Raw genomic sequence first — 26,964 nt, forward strand, 5'->3', positions numbered from 1 at the left:
GACTCTTAATCATAGAAACAAACAGAATTGCTGATAGGGAGGGGGAGGAAGGATGGGGTAACTGGGTGATGGGCATTAAGGAGGACACCTGATGAGGTGAGCACTGGGTGTTGAAAGCAGCTGATGAATCACTAAATTCTATGCCTAAAACTAATAATACAGTATATATTACCTAAATTCAATTTAAATTAAAAAAAAATCCTTAAAGAGATTTTTTCACTCCCTCTCCACCCACTTGCACTCTCTAAAAAACAAACTTTAAAAAATTAAAAAAAAACAACTCTATGAGGCCAGTGTTCCCTTATTCCCAAAACCAGACAAAGACCCCACCAAAAAGGAGAATTACATGCCAATATCCCTGATGAACATGGATTCCAAAATTCTCACCAAAATACTAGCCAACAGGATCCAACAGTACATTAAAAAGATTATTCACCATAACCAAGTGGGACTTACTCCTAGGCTGGAAAGATGGTTCAACATCCACAAATTAGTGTGATGCACCACATTAATAAAAGAAAAGACAAGAACCATATGATGCTCTCAATAGATGCTGAAAAGCATTTGACAAAATACAACATCCTTTCTGGATTAAAACTCTTCAAAGTGTAGGGATAGAGGGAACATACCTGAATATCATGAAAGCCTTATATGAAAAATCCACACCAAATATCATTCTCAATGGGGAAAAAATTGAGAACTTTTCACCTAAGGTCAGGAACATGGCAGGACATGCACTACCACCACAGCTGTTCAACACAGCACTAGAAGTCCTAGCCTCATCAATCAGACAACAAAAAGAAATAAAAGGCATCCAAATCGGCAAAGAAGTCAAACTCACTCTGTGGATGACATGATGGAAAACTCAAAAGACTCCACCCCAAAACTGCTAGAACTCATACAGGAATTCAGCAAAGTGGTAGGATATAAAATCAATGCACAGAAATCAGTTGTATTTCTACACACTAACTTAAGAAGTCAATCCCACTTTCAACTGCAACCAAAACCATTAATAAAAACATAAAATACCTAGGAATAAACCTAACCAAAGAGGTAAAAGATCTATACCCAGAAAACTACAGAACACTCATGAAAGAAATTGAGGAAGACACAAAGAAATGGAAAAATGTTCCATGCTCATCGATTGGAAGAACAAATACTGTTAAAATGTCTATGCTACTTAGAGGAATCTATACATCCAATGCAGTCTCTATCAAAATACTATCAACTTATTCCACAGAGCTGGAATCCTAAAATTTGTATAGAGCCAGAAAAGACCTCAACTAGCCAAAAGAACGTTGAAAAAGAAAACCAAAGCTGTTGGCATCACAATTCCGGACTTCAGGCTCTATTACAAAGCTGTAATCATCAAGATAGTATGGTCCTGGCACAAAAACAGACACATAAATGGAACAGAACAGAGGACCCAAAAATGAACTTTCAACTCTATGGTCAACTAATCTGCAACAAAGCAGGAAAGAATATCCCAGGGGGGAAAAGTCTCTTCAACAAATGGTGTTGGGAAAATTGGGACAGCCACATGGAGAAGAAGGAAACTAGACCATTTAATTAACCATACACAAAAATAGACTCAAAATGGATAAAAGACCTAAATGTGAGACAGAAATCCATCAAAATCCTACAGAAGAACGCAAGCAGCAACCTCTTTAACCTCAACAGCAGCAACTTCTTGCTAGACATGTCTCCAAAGGCAGGAGAAACAAAGGCAACAATGAACTACTGGGGCTTCATCAAGATAAAAAGCTTTCACACAGCAGTCAATAAAACTGAAACACAACTAACAAAATGGGAGAAGATATTTGTAAATGATATATTAGATAAAGGGCTAGTATCCAAGACTATAAAGAACTTATCAAGCTCTGGGCACCAGGGTGGCTCAGTTAGTTGGGCATCTGCCTTTGGCTCAGCATGATCTCCAGGTCCTGGATCAAGCCCCATATTGGGCTCCTGCTCAGCAGAGAGTCTGCTTATCTCTCTCTCTCTCTCTCTCTCTCTCTCTCTACTGCTCTTCCCTACTCATTCTCTCAAATAAATAAATAATCTTAAATTATTATTAAATAATCTTAAAAAAATCATCAAATTCAGTGCCCAAGAACAAATAATCCAATCAAGAAATTGGCGGAAGACATGAACAGACATTTCTCCAAAGACGACATACAAATGGCCAACAGACATTTGAAAAAATGATCAACATCACTGAGGATGAGAAAAATACAAAACCACAATGAGATACCACCTCACACCAATCAGAATGGCTAAAATTAACAAGTCAGCAAACAGATGTTGGCAAGGATGCGGAAAAAGGAGAACCCTTATATTGCTGGTGGGAATGCAAGCTGGTGTAGCAACTCTGGAAAACAGTACAGAGGTTCCTCAAAAAAGTTGGAAATAGAGCTACCCTACGACCCAGCAATTGCCCTCCTGGATATTCACCCCAAAGATACAAATGCAGTGATCTGAAGGGGCACCTGTACCCCAGTGTTTATAGCAGTAATGTCCATAATAGCCAAACTATGGAAAGAGCCCAGATGTCCACTGACAGAAGAATGGATAAAGATGATGTGGTATACACACACACACACACACACACACACACACACACACACACACAATGGACTACTCAGCCATCAACAAAAATGAAATTTCACCATTTACAACAACATGGATGAAACTAGAGAATATTATCCTAAGCGAAACAACTCAATCACAGAAAGACAATTATCATATGATCTCACTCATGGAATTTAAGAAACAAAACAGAGGATCATAGGGGAAGAGAGGAAAAAATAAAACAAGACAAGGGACGCCTAGATGGCTCAATGGCTGAGCATCTGCCTTTGGCGCAAAGTGTGATCCCAGGGTTCTGGGATGGAGTCCTGCATCAGGCTCCCTGCAGAGAGGCTGCTTCCCCCTCTGCTTATGCCTCTGCCTCTCTCTCTGCATCTCTCACGAATACATAAATTAAATCTTAAAAAAAAAATCAGAGAGGGAGACAAACTATAAGAGACTCTTAATCACAGGAAACAAACTGAGGGTCGCTGGAGGGAGGGGGATGGGGGAACAAGGTAACTGGGAGATGAACATTAAGTAGGGCATGTAATGTAATAAGCACTGGGTATGATATAAGAGTGATGAATCACTGACCTCTACCTCTGAAATCAAGAATATGTTAGTTAACTGAATTTAAATAAAATTTTAAAAGAACTTTAAAAAAAAATTTTAAAGAGGAAAACTAGGACAACCAAATAAGTATATTGGATCTTGTCTCCCCAAGATCATAAACCATCTCTAATTTAACTTGTATTTATTCATTCATTGCTCATTTAACAAAATTATAATAAGCACCTAACAGATCTAGGCAAGGCTAGGAGCTAGACATACCTGCCATTCAAAAATATCTCATAAATGAATGTATAAATAAATGAACAAGATATGAAACAAACACCCTACAAGTCCTAACATTATCACAAGTGTGGGGTAATCAGAGGGCCATATATGCATGCTTCTCCATCAGAGCAGTTCCTCCCAGTTTCTTCCTACTGGGATGGTCTCCCACAGATCTAGCAGGTACATGAACCGCTGGATGCTGGAGAAAGGCAGGTCAGTGATGTTGGTTGGATGGAGAGCAATGATGCTACCAATGGGCAGTCATTAGAGGGCAGCAGAGGACATGCTGAGATTCAGGAAAAGAGAACTGCAAGCCTTTTAATCAAGACGGGGCAAATTACACTTCATAACAGATTGTAATTGATGATATGAGTGGGTACACTGAAACTCCTCTCTCAATAAGTATAAATCAACCAGTTTATTTAGAAAATTTAGTTAGATTCTTCAAACAGCTTTAACAACCAGTGAAAACCCATTAGGATAGCCTAAGGCTAACTAAATCATCCCTAATAAGTCTACATCAAGTAGACACATGATGGTAATGAACAAATCAGAACACTGGCTCCTTAGCCTGCATTTCCAGAAGAAATACTACAGTTGTCCTTAAGTTCAGATTAGAAATACCTTCAACTGTTGTTATGAACTAAGAGCAATCATGGAGATGAAAACAAGCAAGCACACATAGATACTATCTAACTGGTTTATCACTCTACATATCCACATATAAAATTATGCAGAAATAAACAGTATCCAACTTTACAATAATACATCAGGAAAGCAGATCAAGAGTTGAAAATTTCTGTAATTTTTCGTTATGCCAGGGTATGATTATTAATCTGGTTTTATAATACTATTGACAGTTCTAAATGAAAGAACAATCCTTTTGAATAGATTTTAAATAAAACTGATAAAATAATGGTTAACTTTCACTACAATATACATCAATCCAAAAACTCTAAATAAATTTCTCTAAATAAAACTGAAAGCTAGGGATGCCTGGGTGGCTGAGTGGTTGAGCATCTCCCTTTGGCTCAGGACGTGATCCTGGGGTCCCAGGATCGAGTTCCGCATTGGGCTCCCTGCACAGAGCCTGGTTCTCTCTCTGCCTGTGTGTCTGCCTCTTTGTCTCTCATGAATAAATAGATGAAATCTTTTAAAAAATTTGAAAGCTAAAGAAAGTGTCACCATATAATATCATTTTTTACAGATATACCAGGACCTAGTTTATTCAGTAAGGGAGGGAGAAAGGAAGAAAGGTTAGGAAGAGAAATATTTTGAGAGTTTACTATGAAAATATCAATAATCTACCTCAAAAGGCAGAAAAAAATTCTATATTAAGTTCAGTGGGACATTAAAAGTCCTACTGAGGGACATCTGGGTGGCTCAGCGGTTGAACATCTGCCTTCTACTCAGGCCGTGCCCCCAGGGTCCTGGGATCAAGTCCCACATCGGGCTCCCCTCGGAGAGCCTGCTTCTCCCTCTGCCTGTGTGTCTCTGCTTCTGTGTCTCTCATGAGAAAATAAAATTTTTTTAAAAAGAAAAAAGCCCTATACTGCAACTAAACTTCAAACATTCAAAGGCCTAGGCTAGTGGTATAACAGCCCACCACTTAAAAACTCTCTTCAAGAACAATAAAAGCCAAGCACTCCTACACCACTCTTCCTGCCCTGCCCCTTTTTCAAAGGAGCAAGTGACACTGGTATCTACAAGGTCAGAAACACAGGCAAGTCAGCTCCATAAGGCTCTCTTCACATGTCTAGCTATTCTACCAAACCCTCAGCAGCTGCAAACCTCCATTTTTTGGAGGTCCAACTTTAAAAATTCCTTAAGTGCATGAATTTTTCAAATCTTTGGTTCTTCTTATCTGTGCAGTGATAAATTCTCAGGAGTTTGGCTGCTTCTTCACCAAAAGTGAGGGAAGAACAGGAAAAAGGAATATTGCTTTAGAGAAGTAAATCAGGTGTGTAGAATTCCAGGAAGGTAGAGAGATTTCTGGCATCCTCAGCTATGTAGTACCTCACGGCTAGAGCCTCTTTATATGCTTCTAAAGCTCTCAGAGGAGCTCCCTGCCTTCATGGTTTTTGCATCTCAGCCTCACACTGAGCTCCAAGAAGCCTGGACCACTTCCTTCTCTAGGGAAACAAATATATGCATCAAGTTCACCTCGCTGGGTAGGTCTCCCTCCATCACAAGAAGCAGCAGCACATCCAGCCATAATAACTTTACAAACTCATGGTCTCATTTCTAGATTCCAACCTCTCTTCACGTGCTATAGGTATCTCCTGCCCTACTCTTCATCTCAAAATTTCTCTGGGTAATCACCACACCTCTTCTCTCCTAACCTTTACCCTACAAAGAAGTATTCTTCCTCTGTCCTTGGCAAAGACATACATGCCTTTAATTGAATTGATCTCAGACAAAATCCAATATTCCAGCTATTAAGTCTAATAGATTTGAAGAGACGTTCACATGTATTATCAGATTCCTAATTCCAAAGAATTGGCATCAAAATTAATTTTTAATATCCAACTACTTATATGTTGGATACCACACCTTCACAAGAGAACTTTTATTCAGCCAAAATACACATATAACATGAACTGAGATTTTGGCACTATCATATTTTTTTGTTTATATTATGTCAATATAAGGCACATACATACCAAACACCACACTGGAAAAAAAAGTAAAAAATCATACTAAAAAAGTTCAAAAGGATTTAAGTTAACTAATACAATGGAAAAGTACTCAAAAATGGAATTACAGCATTACCAAGCAGAAGAAAAGCCAGTACATGGAATATGTATGAGTTATTTTCCATAATACTAAAAATCTTGTTTAAAAAAAATACTGTAGCGTACTTTTGAGGTAAAACTACAAAAGCAATACTGAACAAACTGCAAATCCTTTAACTTGTTCACTAAATGAAATGTCACTTCACCATCAATGGAACAAAGTAATATGACACATAAAAAACTACTTATAGAATGACCACGTCTTTTATACCTCCTAAGGACTATTAATAATACTAGCTACCTTTCCCAAGCAAAGACCTCCTGCACCGAAAACTTCTCTGCCATGGGATTCTTTTTCAAAGAGCTATTCTTTCTGAAAGGGAGTTTGGTGCAATGGTCAATAAAGATCATGGCCTTGGAGACAAGGTGTGACTCCAAAGCAGCCACTTACCAACTAGGTGGCTTACGCAATTCCTTTAATTTCTCATAAGAGCACAATCATTAAACTAACTCACGACTAAGGATTAGGTGAGCTAATATATGTTTAGTCTTTAATATACTAACCCAAGATGGTAGTAGGCACTCAATAAATCTATTACTAGGAGGTAAATTTTCCTTCCTCCACCAATTGCTGATTTACTACCACTGATCCTCCAGAGACCAGAGCCAAAGCATTCCCTCCTAAGGCTTTCTTGATACAACATACTAAAATGGCCACAACTTTATCAGAAGTAACTGAATACATCCTGGTATTGTTTTTCTGTGGGGTTTTTTTGTGTTCAAGAAATATTTCATTCTCACAACAATATACTATTTTGTTAGTATCCCCATTTTTTCTGATGAGACACGCGAGACACAGAGAATGTCCCTAAGATCAGACAGAAATAAAGATTTATAAATCACAGACTCAGAATCATAGACAGCATCTACTCTTCTTCATTTTATTGATAAGGAAACTGTCTCAGTCTGTTTGGGCTGCTCGAACAAGAATATCTTAGACTAAGTGGCTTATCATAAACAATAGAAATTTACTCCTCACGGTTCTGATCAGGCTGCTATAACAAAACATCAGAGAGTGGGTGGCTTATAAATAACAGAAGTTTTTTTCACACATTTCTGGAGGCTGAGAAGTCCAAGTTTAATATGAAGGTAGACTCAGTATCTGGCGAAGGCCCACTTCCTGACTCACAAGAGGACCATCTTCTATTTGTATCCTCATACGGTGGGAAGGGCAAGGGAGCTCTCTGGGGTCTCTTTTATAAAAGCACACTAATCACCTCCCAAGGCCCCCCTTCAAATACTATCACCCTGGGGGTTCGTTTTCAACATGTGAATTTACAAGGGACACAAACAGCCAATCTAGACCAGAAACTGAGATCTAGAGGAGATAGATTTACTCTCCTAACGTTGTGTAGCAGTAACAACGTTAACCTCAAATTCATGAAACCCTAAGACCCTGCACAGTGCTTCTCCCACTATATCATCACACAATAAAATCTAAATTAAAAACAAACCAAAGCAGAGAACCATCATTTCATTATGTTAATAATTTTTAAAATAGATAAATACGGCCCCACAAAAACTTACCACAAGTATTCTTAACAGTACTACTTGTAACCCTCAAGACATGAAAACAAATATCAATTCTGAATGGATAAATAAAATGTGGTAAAAAAAAAAAATGTGGTATATCTATATAATGGACTACTACTTAGCAAGAAAAAGGAATGAAGTACTGATACAAAAATAACAACTGTACAATTAAAATGGATGCATTCTATGGCATGTAAATTTTATCTCAAGAAAGCTGTCAAAAAATATCTTAAAAAATAAACAGAATTACCCATTTTGGAGATTAGGGAAATCTGGATGAAAATAATACTTTAAGTATTAAAAAATAAAAACTAAAAATATGTAAGAAGTTCCAGGAAGTCTGTCAAATGAACTGCATATGCTGAGCAATTTATTCTCAATTTTCACTGTAATTAAAACACATTGCTATGAAAGAACTTCAGCTGCAGAGACAAAATTTATTCAACACTATATATTCTGGCTGGGTCAAACAGTAAGAATACAGACTAAGTGGATTAGGCAGAGAGAAGAATGAAGAGTATAAGCAATAATGATACACCACTTTTATGTTCACAGATGCCCAAACTTTCTAGCACTCTAAATAAATAGATACCATACAGGAAATGAGATTTGCTTTTTATTTTTAACCCACAGGGTAAGACTTATAAATTAATGTCTTACCTCTTAGGGTATCTCAAAGTTTTCACACCAACGCACACATAAGACATCCAAGATTTGATTAAAGGTTGAATAATATTCCTTTCAATAGTATCACATTTTAAAACAAATCATGGCTGCTTTGGAGAAAAGTATAAAATGTGCCTCTGAACTAAAACAATACTAACACTGTTCTGTAGGCCCTAAATATCAAAGACTTAAAATAGAATGCATATCACTTTAAAATATCACCCAGTCTAGGGATGTCTGGGTGGCTCAGTGGTTGAGCGTCGGCCTTCAGGGCAAGGTGCTGGGGTCCTAGGATTGTTCCGGCATCATCGGGCTCTCCGCAGGGGGCCTGCTTCTCCCTCTGCCAGTGTCTCTGCCTCTCTGTGTGTCTCTTATGAATAAATAAAATACTTTAATATATGTGTATCTATCTCATCTACTCTGAAAGGCAGAATCTTAGTTACCTGTGTATTTACTTACACCTCCAAAAAAAAAAAAAAAAAAGAGTAACGTTACTAAAATGTTCTATACAGCACTGTCCTAATCACTTTGCGTTCACTGCTTCATTTATAACTCACAACAATCCTGTTAGAAGTAGTGTTGTCACCACTTAACAGCTGAGTAAACTAGTGAGCTGAAGAGAGGTTACCCTGCCCCAAGTCATGTAGCTTATAAACAGCACAACTAGCATTCAGACCTAAGGCTGGGTCTAAGGCCTAAGTATATTACTTCTCATGCTCTTCTTTAATGTAATAACCTTTAATATAATATGAATAAAGGTCTTTAACAGTTCTTGAATACAACTGCTCACTTTTAAAATATACTGACATGAAGGTTACGTTCGTTAAGTCTCTTATCTTCTAAAATAACATACTTCAGTATCTGCAAATGAAATGTGTCTGGGATTTACATCAGTAATGAGGGGAGAGCATACAGGGAATAAAACATACAGTTATGTGTTGATAATTGTTGAAAGAAAAGGATACATAATCTGGTTCATTTTACTATTCTATCTCTTTTTGTATGTTTGAACATACATATGCCTATGATAAAATTTAAAAGACTCAATATTTAAATATGCCAATACCGTAAAAAAGGAAGCTATAATCCTTTAAAATTTTTTTGCATTTAGCTATATTTTATTTCAAAATCAAGAAGGCACAGGAAATAGATTACACATAATTTTAAATAGTCATATATTCACCAGCATCTTCTAAAACCATTTATGGAGAAAGATCTGAGTATTTGGTCCTCATGTAAAATTGCTGAGAAGGAGGAGACCAATTAATTCTGTGAGAGGGAGAACCCAGAAGATAAAAAGCAGCAGGCCGGCAAATAGAATCCTGGCTTCGGCCACTCTGCTGGCACTGCGGCACTGTCCTTCCCTGACTCTTCAGGTCCTTCTTGCATTTAGACTGGGTTCCTTCCCTCAGTAGTCTCCCATTCCCTCTACCCCATAACCATATCACAGTCTTTTTTAAGTGAATAAATTACTAAGAAAAGCATATGCCCACAACAGGCATTCGCTGTAATGTGTAAACAGCAGCAGTTGGTCAGAGACCAGGAGATCTCTTAGGTGAAGAACCGTATTGTTCAACCCAAAAAAGAGAGTCCAAAGGTTTTGCACTTAAGAGCACAGTTTCAAATTTTAAAACAATTTATTTTAGCTATATAGTCAATAGAACCAAAAAAGTTATTTCTGAAATCTAAAGTAGGTGTTAGATTTGAATGTGTTTGAGTGAACGTGTGTGTTTGCCTAGGACAACACCTGGCACTGGACCAATGCACAATATTTGCTGAATGAACTCCCTTCTTAGGATCCCACCATGACCTTCTCATTTAGGGAGTCACTGGGCAGAATGATTAGGAAACCGGAGAAAGAGTAAGAGAAAACAAGCTTAGGTAATTTTAAACTTGACAAAGCACTATGAATAGAGCATGCACTTACTTTGAGCAGAATATTAAATTACATAGTTCAGGAACCTTTACTGAAATATCTAGGGACCTGGCCCATCAGGATCATGAATGGAGAGAGGCACTTTATAAGCCTTCTTTATGCTACAAGCCATTGTTAACTTCTGGCTTTTAGAACTAGCTTACTACTTTTATAGCCTAAGTGAGTTTTCATTATCTATATTTCAACACTTGGAAAAAAATCACTATGCAACATGAACATTTTTCCATTCTCTGAATTATATCTTCACTTTTTTTTTTTAAAGATTTTATGTATTTATTCATGAGAGACAGAGAGAGAGAAAAAGAGAGAGAGGCAGAGACACAGGCAGAGGGAGAAGCAGGCTCCATGCAGGGAGCCCGATGCGGGACTCCATCCCAGGTGTCCAGGATCACGCCCTGGGCTGAAGGTGGCGCTAAACCGCTGAGCCACCTGGGCTGCCCATATCTTCACTTTATTACGATTTTAAAAAAAGATTTCATTTACATATTTTAGAGAGAAAGAGGGAGAGAGAGCACGCACACACACAAGCAGGGGGAAGAATCTCAAACAGATTCCCCACTGAGTGCAGAGCCCCACACAGGGCTCGATCCCACACCCTATGCTGAAACCAAAAGGGGGATCACTTAACCGACTGAGCCACCCAGCTGCCCCTTTGCTAGCAAATATTTCTAATAATTGAGGCAATATAATTTCTGACATCATCTAATATTATGCTCTAGATGTGAGATAGTAACAACAGCAATTAAACAAATCAAAAATTTTTAAATGAGAAACGATGGCAATTGTTTAAAAAATGACGTTTAGAGAGCTTTCCTAAAGTGACTACTCCTTCTAATACAAAGCATACCACTTAGGCAGGAGGCACCAGAGCAGCACTTCCCATTTTTCATGATTTCAACAGTGTTTGTGGAGCTCCTGAAAAGGAGCAGAGGCAGCAGGGTGTCGTGGTGAAGACTAAAGTCCGACTGACAAGGAGTCAAAGGTCAAATCCCAACTCTGTCCCTTATTAGCTGTGACAAGTTGCTTTACTACCTCTCATCCTAGTTCTGTGCCTCGAGAGGGTCTAGCTGCAGTTCTGTGTAGGATGGCATGCCAGAGTTCTTTCCTTAAATCCCCCTTTTAGCTTAAGCTCCTCAGACTGGCTTCAATGCTTAAAGCTAAAGAGGCCACACGTATCACCCTTCCGGAGCCCTTCCTTTAGGATTGATTCTTCCACCCTCAACAATCTCCTACGTATCTATCACTGAGGCAAACTGAGAGACCCACAATCCTTTCTCCCACAAGAGGAAATAAAGACATCTAAAAAACTGTACTTTGCTACAGTGAGAGAGACGGTACTCTTGAATTAGTATTCTTCCTATAAGAATCCCCTAAAGCATCAGCCTTGCTCACAGAAATGCAGAGGCATAAGCAACCTTCATCTACAAAACCACTATAAAGGATGAAATCGGGAAAATTAAGCTGATGAAAAGTAGCCCCCAAACAATGAAACAGAAAACTTACACATCCCAAACTGAATTGTATCTCTTTAAATGGGCATTTGAAACATGAAAAAACACTCTGAATCAGAAATTTTTAAAGACCTAAAAAAATGGACAAAAGCAAAAGATGTGAAAAAAGAGGTGACTAAACTCAGTTAAGATGTAAAAGAAAAACGGGTGCCGGAGTGGCTCAGTTGTGTCTGCCTTCATCTCAGGTCATGATCCTAGGGGCCTGGGATGGAGCCCCAAGTTGGGCTCCTTGCTCAGCAGGGACCCTGCTTCTCTCTCTGTCCCTCCTCCTGCTCTCTCAAAGAATAAATAAAATCTTTTTTAAAAAGAAAAAGAAAAGATAAAACCACATCAGGATTGAAGATAAAATTACAAGGTACTTAACAAATTCAAATAAAAATTTAACAAGACACACTGAAGGAAACAGTAAAAGAAACAAGAGAATGAAAATGAAATAATGAAGTAAAAATAGAAACTGTTTCATATGGAAAATAGACAAAGAAGATATAATTATAGATAACTGAAGCCCCTAAAGAAGAAAAACAAAACAATGGAATGAAATTAATATTTAAGACTGTAATCCAAAAGGGATGCCTTGGTGGCTCAGCAGTTGAGTGTCTGCCTTTGGCTCAGGCCATGATCCCGGGGTCCTGGGACCGAGTCCCATATCTGCCTCTCTGTGTCTCTCAGGAATAAATAAATAAAATCTTTTTAAAAAACTCCAGAAACCAAAGACCCATTAGAAAGAAACAAAAATAAAACCAGGAATTCCAAGTAAGAGAATGAAATAACTAACTTACAAGGATAGGAAAATTAAGACTGGTAGGGACCCCTGGGTAGCTCAGGCAGCTAAGAGTCGGACTCTTGATCTCAGACCAGGTCTTTTTTTTTTTTTTTTTTTTAAGATTTATTTATTTACTTATGATAGACCTAGAGAGAGAGAGGCAGAGACACAGGAGGAGGGAGAAGCAGGCTCCATGCTGGGGGCCCGACGCGGGACTCGATCCCAGGACTCCAGGGTCGCACCCTGGGCCAAAGGCAGGCACCAAACTGCTGAGCCACCCAGGGATCCCCTCAGACCAGGTCTTGATCCAGGATCGTGAGTTCAAGCCCTACATTGGGATCCTTGCTGAGCGTGAAGCCTACTGTAGGAAAAAAAAAAAAAGAAAACGAAAATTAAGACTGGCAACAGACCACTCAAAAAAACAATATACACTGCATGACCACATTGTAAACATGCTAAGTGTGAACCAAGGATTTTTTTTTCTGGCCAAGCTGTCCTTCTAAGTATCAAGGTTACCAAAAAAGTTTAAATATGCAAGAAACCATAGAAAACTGTGCCCATGAGCTCTTCTTAAGAAATCTACTAGAGGGACACCTGGTTGGCTCAGCAGTTGGGTGTCTGCCTTCAGCTCAGGGCCTGATCCCAGGATTCGGGATCAAGTCCCACGTCCAGCTCCCTGCATGGAGCCTGCTTCTCCCACTGCCTATGTCTCTGCTTCTCTCTCTATGTGTATCTCATGAATAAATAAATCTTTAAAAAAAAAAAAAAAGCTAATTACAAAAAAAAAAGAAATCTACTAGAAATTTAGCTATATCTTCCCAGTGAGTGACTGGGAAACTTTAGCAAAGAACTGATGGTGAAGGTTTAATATATTTATAAAACTAAAAGCAAAACAAAGCTGTAGTTAAAGTTTGAAGACAAAGTAAATAAAATGTAACTAAAAATGAGAGAAGAGAAAAATGTAAAATAAACCTACCATTGAAGTAAGAATCAAAACATGCCATTAAAAACATAGTAGAAAAAAAAAAAAAAAAAAAAACAAGGAAAAAGGTAAAATACACAAGTAGCTGCTGTACCAAGAACAAAAATCCAAAATATCCAGACTTTTTTAAATGAAAGCACATCACAAAGAAACAATTATAATATACACAGTACTTATAATAATTTGACAACTGAGATCAAATTCAAGTCATTAAAAGAAAATGATTTTTAATATGGCTCATAAAAAATCTGCTATATACAAGAGATAAACAATAATCTAAAATAAAGCAAATCAGAAAGACTAAAAAAAATAAAAGGGTAAAGCAAAAGCATATCAAGCAAATAGAAATAACAAGAAAGTAGGAAGAGTGATGTTGATACTAAGGAATTCAAGCCAAAAAGCATTAAATATGACAGAGAAACACTGTTTAAAGTTAATAGCCGGGATCCCTGGGTGGCGCAGCGGTTTAGTGCCTGCCTTTGGCCCAGGGCGTGATCCTGGAGACCCCGGATCGAATCCCACGTCGGGCTCCTGGTGCATGGAGCCTGCTTCTCCCTCTGCCTATATCTCTGCCTCTCTCTCTTTCTCTCTGTGACTATCATAAATAAATAAAAATTAAAAAAAAAAAAAAAAAAAAAAAACTTAAAGTTAATAGCCATAATACACAATGAAGATGCATAAAAGATAAGAATATGTATTCATCAAAAACCAATTTCCTTTACAAAGCTGAAATTACAGGCGCACAAAGTTATAGAAAAATAACTAATAATAAGACCAACATACACACGCATGAAGTTAACTTAGAATATAAAAGTTACTGAGAACATAAACAACTTATGTAACATAAATAAAGAAGCTCTTAGAGGTATATATCAAATTTTACAGCCTGGTAATAAAAACTCCACTTCCTTCTCAAGTGGACATGAATACTGACCAAAAAAAAAAAAAAAAAGTAATCACATTGTAGGTCTTAAAGAAAGCAACAGTATATTTCATGATATAAACACTGATCACAATTCTAATAAAACTAGGCATTACTAACAAAATCAGGAACAATCAGCGTTCAAAATTTTACAACATTCTACTACTAAACAGTTGTTTAGTTGAGTAAAATGAAAATTAAATTTTCAAAAAACAATATGAAAATGATACATCTAACGCACTGAAAAGAGGAAAATCTGGAAATGTGAACATTTATATCAATAATAAAAATTTTTTTAATTAAAAAATTAAAAATAATAATAATAAAATTAAGTTCCTAGTTCAAAATGAACACAGTAAGCTAAGGAAACACAAAGATGGAAATAATAGGTAGAAAAGAAATTAATGAGGTAGAGAATTAGGGAGAAAAAGCGTATCTAATTCATAAACTGAAATCTTGGGAGGTGTTTTTAATTAAGAAAATAGACAAAGTTAATCCAAAAAAAAAAAAAAAAGGAGAGAAAGTACAAATATGCAAAATAAGAAATGTACAGAGTAAGGGGGAAGATATGCCTTCAAAAATATACATATAAACGGGATCCCTGGGTGGCTCAGCAGTTTAGCGCCTGCCTTCGGCTAAGGGCATGATCCTGGAGTCCTGGGATCAAGTCCCACGTCAGGCTCCCTGCATGGAGCCTGCTTCTCCCTCTGCCTGTGTCTTTCGGCTCAGGGCATGATCCTGGAGTCCCGGGATCAAGTCCCACATCAGGCTCCCTGCATGGAGCCTGCTTCTCCCTCTGCCTGTGTCTCTGCCTCTTTCTCTCTCTCTGTGTCTCTCAAGAATAAATAAATAAACTCTTTATATATATATATATGTGTGTGTGTGTGTGTGTGTGTGTTATACAAGATTATTCACAACAGTACACGTGGAACTGGAAAATACAATTGCAAACAACCTGCACATACAAAGATAATAAAGTAGTTTAGTAAAGAATGGGTATATCCACACAATGGAGTACTATGCAGCTCTAAAAAAGAATAAAGATCTCTATGAAATAACATGGATACTGAGTATACATTAAGTGAAAAAAGCAGTGCAAAAAAATGTCTGTAGCGTGTTTAGTTTTTGTGTAATAAGGAGAAAAAGGAATATATATATTTATCTGTTCTGTGCAAAGACAAATAGAAGATAAATGAGAAACTAGAGTATCTGCCTGCAGAAAGCAAGGGAGAATGGGTGCCAAACATGGGAGGTTGGAAAAAGAGAAGAGACGATTCTGCATAGTTCTGACGTTTAGAGCCATGCTAATGTTTCATATACTCAAAGAAATATAACAAGATCAACAAGGATGAGAGGAAAACTAAATCCCAAAACAAATCAAATTAAAAAAATGTTTCTAATAGCATTTCAAATGACAAACATACTACATTAAATGTGGGAGAAAGAGGGGAGAACTAATTCAAGTAACTTCTGAGCACAGTATTTTTTTTTCTAAGATTGTATTTACTTAAGAGAGGGAGAGAGAGAGAGAGAGACAGAGAGAAAGCACGTGCGCGCATGGGTGGGGGGGGCAGCAAAGGGAGAAGCCGATTCCCACTAAGCATGGAGCCCGATGCAGGACTTGATCTCAGGATTCCAGGACCATGATCCAGGCCGAAGGCAGATTGCCTAACCAACTGAGCCACCCAGGTGCCACTCAACAAAGTATTTTTATTACATATTCTCAGGCTGTAAACAAAACAAAAATATCCATAAGTACTGAACTCCAATAAGTGAGTTTGCTTTTACAGTGTTAAGGATTAGCAATTCTGAAGTACCTTCTGTGTTTCCTAGCATGGAGCAAATAAATAAACTGTGTATTCTAAGATTGAGCAACAAATAACGAGAGTCAGAGACACCTGGGTGGCTCAGCAGTTGAGTCAAAGGCTCACCTGCCTTTGACTAAGGGCATGATCCCAGGGTCTGGGATCAAGTCCTGCATCGGGCTCCTGGCAGGGAGGCCTACTTCTCTCTCTGCCTCTCTGTGTATCTCATGAATAAAGAAATAAAATCTTAAAAATAAAAAAAGAGAGAGAGAGAGAGAGACTTCTCGTTGTCAAATGGAGTTACAAATATGGAAAGGGAGTGGAGTCTAGAATGAACCCCATAATGACGGCTGGAATACAAAATATTTATTATGTACTAACAGCTTTTTAAAACATTTAGATATAGAAGTGTGTGTGTACATGTTCCTTAGCTCTGTCCATTGAGAAAGTTCTGATGATTAATTTTATGTGTCAATTTGACTAGGCCACAGAGTGCTCTGTTATTTGATTAAATATTATTCTGAATGTTTCTGCAAGGGTGTTTTTGATGAGATTAACATTTAATCAGTAAAGCAGATTGCCCTCTGTATCGTGGGTGACCCTCATCCAATCAACTGAAGGGCTGAATAAAGCAAATAGACTGACCCTTCCCTAACAGAGAGAATTCTCTAACAGACTGCCTTAGGACTTAATCTGCAACATCAGCTCTTCCTGTCTGATGTCCTTTGAACTGAATCATCAGTTCTCCCTTGGTCTCCAAAGCCTGCCACCCCATTATGCTAACTAGGCCTGAAGCTGTCATAGTCACATGAACCAATTTCTTAAGATAAATCTCCTTATGCATATGTCCTAGAGGTTCTGTTTCTCTGGAGAACCCTAACACAAAGGACCTAAAATCAGTAACATCTCAGCATCAGGTGCCTGGATCTTGATTTCTAAATACTATTCCCACTAAAAGAATCAGGACTCCTTGAAAAAAAATGGCATATTCCAAGGCCAGGTAGGAAAATTTAAGATGACTCTGGAAAATCTAGTTGCCAGAATATAAAGTGCTGAAAGATTTATAGGTACATGTCAGAAGCACACAGAATAATTCAGGTAAGAATTATTGGTTCATGGTAAAAGTCATGGGTAAGAAAGTCACAAAAAATAAAATACATTCTCAAAACATCTCCCCTAAAGACACTTATTAATTATAAAGGAGGGAGGGAGTAAGTTTACAGTGGGGAAACCTGGAGGAGACCATAACCAAGTAATAAGAATTTACATCACCAGTAATGGAATAACATAGCAAGGGCCTCCAGATTAGATATATAGATACACTTCTGTAGTATTCCAGCCTAAACTGTATAACCTAAATCTAATCAAGAGGAAATATCAGACAAACCCAAATGGTGCAGTATTTCTACAAAACTGACATACATTTTTTTTTTTAGGATCTTATTTATTTATTCATGAGAGACACAAATAGAGAGAGAGGTAGAGACACAGGTAGAGAGAAAAGCAGGCTCCATGCAGGAAGCCCGATGTGGGACTCGATCCCCGGACTCCAGGATAATGCCCGGGGCCAAAGGGACCCACTCAACTGCTGAGCCACCCAGGCGTCCATGACATACATTCTTTAAAAATGTCCTAGGGATCCCTGGGTGGCGCAGCAGTTTGGCGCCTGACTTTGGCCCAGGGCCCGATCCTGGAGACCCGGGATTGAATCCCATGTCAGGCTCCCGGTGCATGGAGCCTGCTTCTCCCTCTGCCTGTGTCTCTGCCTCTCTCCTCTCTGTGTGTGACTATCATAAATAAATAAAAATTAAAAAATAAATAAATGAATGAATGAATGAATAAATAAATAAATAAATATAAAAATGTCCTATCACAAAACACAAAGAAAGACCAAGGAAGTGCTCTAGATTAAAGGAGATTAAAAAGGTATGACATGTGAAAATAACACACGATACTAGACTGGAACCTATGCCAAGGAGGGAAAAAAGTTACTTACTCAAAAAGATATTATAAAATTCAGCAAAATTTGAATAAAAACAAAACTGTTGTATCAATGTTAATTTCCTGACTTTGATTACTGTACTGTGGTTATATATGAAAATATCCTTGGTTTTTGGAACTGTACCCTAAATTATTTAGAGGCAAAAAAATAATGCTCACAATTGCTCTCAAATAGTTCAAAAAAAAAATAATATACATTTGTTGCTTTATAAAAAGCAAATGTGATAAAAAAAATTAACATTTGGTAAATGTGGGTTGAAGAGTACATAGAATTTTTTGAATTATTTTTGCAATTTTTGTCTGAAGTTATTTCAAAATTTAAAAATTGGATAAAATTAAGTAGTTAATAATAAGTCTTGCTACATCATTCCTCAACATGTATGCACCCACATACAATTATAAAAATCAAAACCAAAAAGAGACCTTCAAGTTATTCTTTTCCTATATCCTCTCTACAAATGGCCATATAACTGCCAAATCAACACTCTTCAACAGCATTATTGGCGCAATTACTATATAACCTCTGAAAGATTTCCCAACTGCAGAATCTACTTCCACACAACTGCAAAATTATTCGTCTCACTACTCTACTAGAAAATCTTAAAGAGTCCTCCATGGCCAACTCTTCTCCAGCCTTCAGTCTTTTCCTGATCATGCCCCTGACTCTAACTAATGTCCTTCTCATTAGCAAAAAACCAAGTACAGTTCTCTGACCTTGCAATGCTGTTTCATTTTTTGTGCTCAGGGATATGCAGCTCTCTCTACTGAAATATCCTTCTCTATCTAATCAAAGAAATTCCTATTTATTCTTTAAAACTTACCTTGAAGCAGCCTGGGTGGCTCAGTGGTTTAGCGCTGCCTTCAGCCCAGGGCCTGGTCCTGGAGACCCGGGATCAAATCCCACGTCAGGCTCCCTACATTGAGCCTGCTTTGCTCTCTGTAGCTCGTTCTCTCTCTCTCTCTCTCTCTCTCTCTCTTCTGTGTCTCTCATTAATAAATAAATAAAATCTTAAAAAAATAAAATAAAATAAATAAAACTTACCTTAGCTTCACAGTTGTCTGTGAAAGCTTCCCGGACACAACACTCAATGTAAGGATAAATAACCACCCTCTCTCTCCTTAGTGCTACTATTTTATCTTACACCATCTCTATTATCTTATGCCAAAGTATAATTATCTCCCATTCTAAGGCAAATGGGGGACTCAGTGACAAAAGGGACTGTTATGCTCATTTGTTGAATTAACTTATAATAAAACAGGTTCTCAAATAGTGTTTATTAACATGAGTTAATTAATACACGAATACACACAATATGAGAATACAGTACAGGGTAAAAAAAAAAAAACATTAAAAAAAAAAGCCTCGGGGATCCCTGGGTGGCGCAGCGGTTTAGCACCTGCCTTTGGCCCAGGGTGTGATCCTGGAGACCTGGGATCGAATCCCACGTCGGGCTCCCGGTGCATGGAGCCTGCTTCTCCCTCTGTCTGTGTCTCTGCCCTCTCTCTCTCTGTCTCTCTCTCTCTCTCTCTGTGACTATCAAAAATAAAAAATTTAAAAAAAAAAAAAAAAAGCCTCGGGAATCCCTGGGTGGCTCAGCAGTTTACGCCTGCCTTTGGCCCAGGGCGCGACCCTGGAGTCCCACGATCGAGTCCCATGTCAGGCTCCCGGCATGGAGCCTGCTTCTCCCTCCTGTGTCTCTGCCTCTCTCTCTCTCCCTCTCTCTCTCTCTATGTCTATCACAAATAAATAAATCCTAAAAAAAAAAAAAAAAAAAAAAAAAGCCTCAATCTACAGATTGAAAAATAAAAGTTGAAAAACTTTTTAAAAAATCATAAAACTAATTAAAATATTTCACGTGAGATGACATGTGCTTTTGCTTATTATTTAACAAATTAGAACAAGCCCTAGACATAGTGGGGGTTTTTTTGCATGTATCTCTGGAAAACAAATAATATGATGTAGTTTTTCAATTTTCATTTTCTATAGTTTGATGATTAAGAAAACTTTGTTGTTCACAGGCCTTTAAACCATGAACTGAAACTAAAGCAACTTTATGTAAAAAAAAAATAACAGGAAGCTAAAAGTTATTTTACTTCATAATAATTAGTATAAGAATCACCCTTTTGGCCAAAGCACTTTAAAAGCAGTAATTCCTCATTTGAATTCAACCCCACAAAAATCTAGTAATTGCTTAATCTTATTTTCTTAATCTAAAACTAATCGGATTACCTAATTTGCTATCAAAAAAAGTTTAAAGAAAAATATTACAAGCATTACACTCTTTTCCAATGTACACATTACAGGGATAAAGGAAACTGCTTTCTAATTTTAGGAGAGAGCTTCAAATTATCAATGACATAATAATCCATGTTAAAGCTTCCTTGTAAAAAATGCTGTCACATACAAATATGCTAAATCACAACTACAGAAATTAACACTGTTGTTGACATCTCTGACAGCTCCTTCTGATTTTGATAAAAACCTTCTGGTTTTTCTGATGATCACTCTCTGTCTTAGCATTTTTGGGGACCAAGCATGATCTGACCCTTGCTTACCTGGCCTTTCCTACATGTTTCTATCATAGCCTATATTTCCAAGCATATAACTTAGCATCTATTATTAAAAGTATATGCTCCAGAAATTCAGGGACTGGACCAATTTTACTTTCCTTTGTACATCTCCTTTCCCTACAAATAACAAATACTGTGTAAAGCATAGAAGGAGTTCAATAAATGTAAGAGAAATGGCTGAATTAGTTTGAAGACATTTTAAGTGGTAATCTTCATAAAGATTTCATTTATTTTCTTTATGCATAAGCAAAGTGATTATTTTTCAGAATAAGTACTGATAATCAGACATGTATGCCAAATATGGCAAAAGGCCTACTTTCAGTAGAAATAAAGAGCACTTTAAAATCTCCCCTCAATACCTGGGAGTACAGAGACTTCCTCTACAATGTTCACCAAAGAGTCCATGGGGGTTAGTCCCTTTACTGCCTCCCAGAAGAACAGAGATACAACCATGACAACAAATTCTGAAATGATTCCTTAAGCATAATGACACTAACACACTCATAGAAAACTGTTGGCATAATGAAAGCGAATGCCTTCTCTTGACCTTCCCTTAAAAGTCCTATGATCATGGGGTGCCCAGGTGGCTCAGTCAGTTGAGCGACTAACTTGATTTCAGCTCAGGTCATTATCTCAGGGTAGTGGAACTGAGCTCACATCAGGCTCTGGGCTAGGCACGGAATCTGCTTATCCCTCTCTCTCTGCTTCTCCCCCTGCTCATCTGCACATGCATTTTCTCTCTAAAGAAGTAAACAAAATCTTAAAAAAAAAGAGTCCTATGATCATGAATTAAATTCCTTGAAAATTCTTATATTACATAAAATATTAAATAAAGCAGTATACTTACAGCATACAATTCACTTTATAAAAACAGAAAATCTAACAATTTGAAAATAATATTTTCACCATAATGCATTAGAATTCTCTTAATGTAAAGTACAGCTGTTTCGAAATAGTCCCCTCACAGTCATGCCAGTTTCTATATGAACTAGAAATTTATTAGCAAATTACTAACTGTAGAAAAATGTCAGTGTCATCTTACAATTTGTGTGTTTTGCTTATAAAGGTCACCCATAACAAAGCAAACTGAGTAAGGGTCCCTAAAATAAAGAACGAACTGGAACACCTAATTTCTTCTTCCTCAGAGGAAAGGCTTTGTTGTCACAAAAGTTAATTGAATTCTTGTCTTTGATCCTATTTTTTTCCTCTAATGTTCTCTATTAACTGACCTCTTTTTTCTTTCCTCTTCCTCTAACCTGTGTTTTTTCCTTAGTTCTAACTGCTTTTATTACGGAAACTGAAAATCCCAGCAACCTCTCTTAAGTTAAACACTATAGCTACTTAGATGCCACACATCTACCAACGGTATCATAAGACATTCAAGAGTGCCATATTTACTAATCACTGCCAATGTCCAATTTCTCTGCTCTAGTAGCACATTCCTTTTCTGCAACTTGTTAAGGGACTATGTTTTTACTATGTATCTCAGTGCTTGACAAAAAAATAAACACTCAAAGTCAGATCAATACTATAATTTAACAAACCCTCGTTTAAATAGACTATATAAGAGTGCCATATTATCTGCAATGTTCTTACAATCATCCTGTTTAAAAAAAATTTTTTTTTAGTAATTTTAAGTAAGCTATACAAATACTTTTTTCATGTCTTTTCTTTGCAAATCAGATCATATTTCATGTAATGCTTTATATTACAATCACACAGGTGAGTCATTTATAGGATGTACAAGGTTTTGAAAAGTCTGCTAAGGTAAAAACACTGAAAGACAAAGTTCAAAACTGCATAGCTGGAAGCATTCCAGAACAGAAGCTTAGAAGTAACAGAAACCACTGGTACTCACTTGTGTTTTTTAATAGAATCATTCTAGACCAACGGTTCTCAATCTGCCTATATATTAGAATCACTTGGGGAGCTTTTAAAAAATATCCACCCAAGGCCAACAGAATCAGAATCTCTGGGGTTTGAACCTGGGCACAGAAACTGTTTTAAAGCTCCCCAGCTAACCATAATGTACAATTAGAATTCAAAACCATTAGCCAGGTCTCTATAATTATTAACACAGAATAAAATATTAAAGCATCATTTAGCACTAACAACATTTTATTCTTAAAGAACTGTCATTCAACTAATAATAAGTCTTTAAATTATCTAGCAGTATAACAATGCTTAAGTTCATTATTCAACAAAAAGGAGACCTCACACAATCAATTGCTGGTGATGCAGATATTTTAATAGTTAAAATTATGATGACTATTTTAGAAGGGATATGAGACTACTATAATATAAATATATTATTTCAATATTTTACAGTAATTCTAGGTTCAAATTCTCCAAAACAATTGATGAAATGTAGTAAAATACCTAATAGCCTACAAGTTTCAAGGTGATAGGAAATATACCTTGAGATGAAGAATTGGGGCCTTTCAAGCAAAAGAATAAATTGATCCAGGCCATGGCATAAAGACAGTAAAAACGGAGCAGAGCAGAGGAGGAAGTTCAGTGTGATGGAGACCAAAAGGAATAATGAGACATAGGAAGAAAAGCTAAGATTTTATACAGATTAAGAAGTGTCTGAATTACAGACTTATTAGCCTGTCACAAGAGGACTACCTAAAAAAGAACAACAGAGTGTCCTACTTCTGAGAAGATGGAATAGATGTACTTTTTCTCATTCCTCCCACTAGGAACAAGTGAAAACCCTTACACATAAAACAAACCTAAGAAGTCTGTGAAAGGTGGAAAGAAGAAGGCAGACTGGCTAGGGACCTCAGGACCGAGGAACAACTCAGTGGTGAACTCCCTGGGTCTTCTTTTGTCTTCATGGACCTCAAAGTAGGAGCTAAAATGGTGGTTACCTGCAAACCCAATAGATAAAAGTTAACAAGACCCCAACAAAAGTTTGCTCTCTTTAGCCAAAAGACCAGGAAGGGACAGTCAAGCAAGACAGAAAACTTTTAGATAATAACTGCACTACTCTAGCTAAAAACACCAAACAAAACACAGTGACCCCACTCTCAGCCATGTCAGCAAAGCCTGAGTGGGGAGACTAGACTTCCACCTTCAAGGAGTTCATAATGAGGTGCACCAAGACTCCCAAGCAGGGTGGTATCACAGATAGCCAGGAAGGGATCCAAGACTTTCATCTAAGAATGAGCCCTCCTCCTCCACTACGAGCCATCCCTTAGAAAGCTATTAGAATGAACTGATAAAGATTTTAAAACAGCCATTATAAAAATATTTCAAGGAGCAATTATGAATATGCTTGAAACAAATGAAAAACTGGCCTCAATAAACAAAAAAATCTCAGCAAGGAAACAGAAGATAGAAGAATCAGATGGAAACTTGTGAACTAAAAGATACAATAACTGAATGAAAAAGCTCTTTAGATGGACTCAAAGCAGAATGGTAGGGACAGAGGAAACAATCATTGAACTAGAAGAGAAAGAATATAAATTATCCATATTAACAACAGAAAGAAAACGGACTGAAAAATAAAGAGATCCCATCCGTAGGGAGCCATGAGATAACAACAAAAGACCTATCATTTATGTTGGGGGAGGGGGGAGAAACAACTGAAAAAGCACTTGAAGAAATATGGTAAAAGACATAAACCTACATGTTCAAGAAGTTTAGTGAAACTGAAACTGGATAAACCCAAAGAAACCCATGCCAAGTCACAACATAATTGAACTTCTGAAGACTACGGACAAAGAAACTATTCAGAAAAAAAACAAAACCTTACCCACGGGAGAAAATTCAAATGACAGCAATTTTTCATTAGAAATGATGGCCAGAAGAAAGTAGCCCAGTATTAGTCAAGTGCTGAAAGAAAAGAGTGTTAATCCAGAATCCTATACTCAGCAAAAATATCATTCAGTCATGAAAGAGAAATCAAGACCTTCTCAAATGAAAAAATAAGTGAATGTCACCTGTAGACACATCTTAAAATAATGACCAAAATAAGTCCTCCAAACAGAAAAATAAGAGAAGGAACTTTAGAATATCAGTAAAGAAGAAAACAGGAAGCAAAAATATGGGTAAATACACTTTCCTTATCTTCCTGAATTTTTTAAATTTTGCTTGACAGTTGAAGCAAAAGTTTTAACTGTCTCTTAGAGTTTTAAATGTAAGTACAGAAAACAATTCTAGACACTATAAATAGGAGAATAAAGGAATACAAAAGGAGGTAAGGTTTCTATAGTTTACTCAAACTGGTAAAATGATGAAAACAATAGACTGCAATAAGTTATGTGTACACAATGTAATACCTACAGCAAACACCAAAAATGAAATACAAAGAGATATGTCCAAAACACAACATATAAATCAAAATAGATCTCTAAAATATTCTCAAGTAATCCAGAAAAAGAAAACAGAAAAATGAAAAACAGAGAAACAGAAAATAAAAGTTAAATGGCACACTTAAGCTCTAACACATCTACAACTACATTAAATAGAAAAGTCTAAACACCTTCAGACATATTTGCACAGTGAATTAAAAAACATGACCCAACTAGATGATGTCTATAAGAAATTCACTTCCAATATCATAAAGGCAGGCTGAAAGTAAAAGAATGGAAAAAGATAAACGATGTAAACATTAACCAAAGGAAAGAAGGAGTGTCTATATTAACATCATATAAATTAGACTTCAGTAGAAAGAAATTTACCAGTTACAGAGAAGTCTATTATAAAATGACAAAAGGGTCAATCCATCAAGAAAACATAGCAATCCTAAATGTGCAGGTGCCAAACGACAAGAGTTGAAAAAATTTGTGAAGCAAAAACTCAAAGAACTAAAAGGTTAGACAAATCCACAATCAGAGTTGGAAACTTCAACATCCCTCTCTGAACACCTGATTGAACAACTACACAGAAATCAGAAGGATACAGAACTCAGAACCAACCAACAGGATCTAGTCAACATTTATAGAATGCTCCACCAATCAACATCAGAGTACTTATCTTTCTCTAAATGCTAATTGAACATATTCTAACACAGACCACATATCAAGAAAGACCCTGGACCACAATGCAAACCTGAACAAATTTAGGATAAATGAAATCATAGAAAGTATCTTCTCTCACAACAACAGAAACAATCTTGGTAAGGCAAAAATAAAAGGAAAATCTTCAATCACTTGGAAACTAAGTAACACACTTCTTCTCTGACCCAGGATTCATTTAAAAGTCTCAAAGGAAATTTAAAAATACAAAAATAACAACAATAATAATATAATAATAAAACAATAAAAACAATAACAATAAAAAATAAAAATACACTGAATAATAAAAATACACTGAACTGACTAGAATATGAAATAAATATACAGTACAATTGCCCCTTGAATAATGTTAGGATTATGGGCACCAACCCCCTACACAGTAAAAAATCTGCAGATAACTTTGGACTCTGTAGAAACTTTACTAACAGACTACTGTTTACCAAAAACTTTACAGATAAAATGAAGTCAAACTGATAAATGTTGTACTATATGTTGTATTCATACCATAAAAATAACCTAGATAAAAGAAAATGTTAAGAAAATCCTAAGGAAAATACATTTACAGTATTGAATTGCATTCAACAGTACTGTAAGATTACACTGTTTTTACAAGACGAATTGCTTGTGCTGACAAACCTACATCAATATTGTCTTACTGGATACAAAACTAGATGGTATGCATATTACTAACACTAGACATTAGAAATTAAGATAATGTGAAAGAGAAAGTGGCTTCAAAATTATTACAGCATTACAGTATATACGACAGTGCAGTTATGATTTAATAATGCATCTTTACATTTGTTTACATTTCTCTCAACTGCAAATGGTGCCACCAATGGTGCTATGCATGGTCTAGAAGCATTTGTATGTGTAAGTTTTGATGAATTTTAACTTTTTATAGAAGATTTATGTTGATTTTATGGTAGTAAATGACAAAACAGACTAATATCAACAAATTATTTTATGCATTTATTACATACCCCTTTAATTTTTTTTATGTTTCTAGGCTACAAAGGTTGTCTGCAAGTTTTTTTCACACTGTCA

General features: G+C 36.7%; 1 protein-coding gene across 2 annotated transcripts in view; it reads right to left on the bottom strand.

The window, feature by feature from the left end:
- The window catches only part of SESTD1 (SEC14 and spectrin domain containing 1), a 142,567-nt gene that overhangs the window by 98,525 nt on the left and 17,078 nt on the right, over positions 1-26,964 (bottom strand). The gene's annotated exons all lie outside the window — the stretch shown is intronic.

The sequence above is a fragment of the Canis lupus genome, chromosome 36 (assembly GCF_003254725.2).
Source record: "Canis lupus dingo isolate Sandy chromosome 36, ASM325472v2, whole genome shotgun sequence".
Classification (NCBI taxonomy): domain Eukaryota; kingdom Metazoa; phylum Chordata; class Mammalia; order Carnivora; family Canidae; genus Canis; species Canis lupus.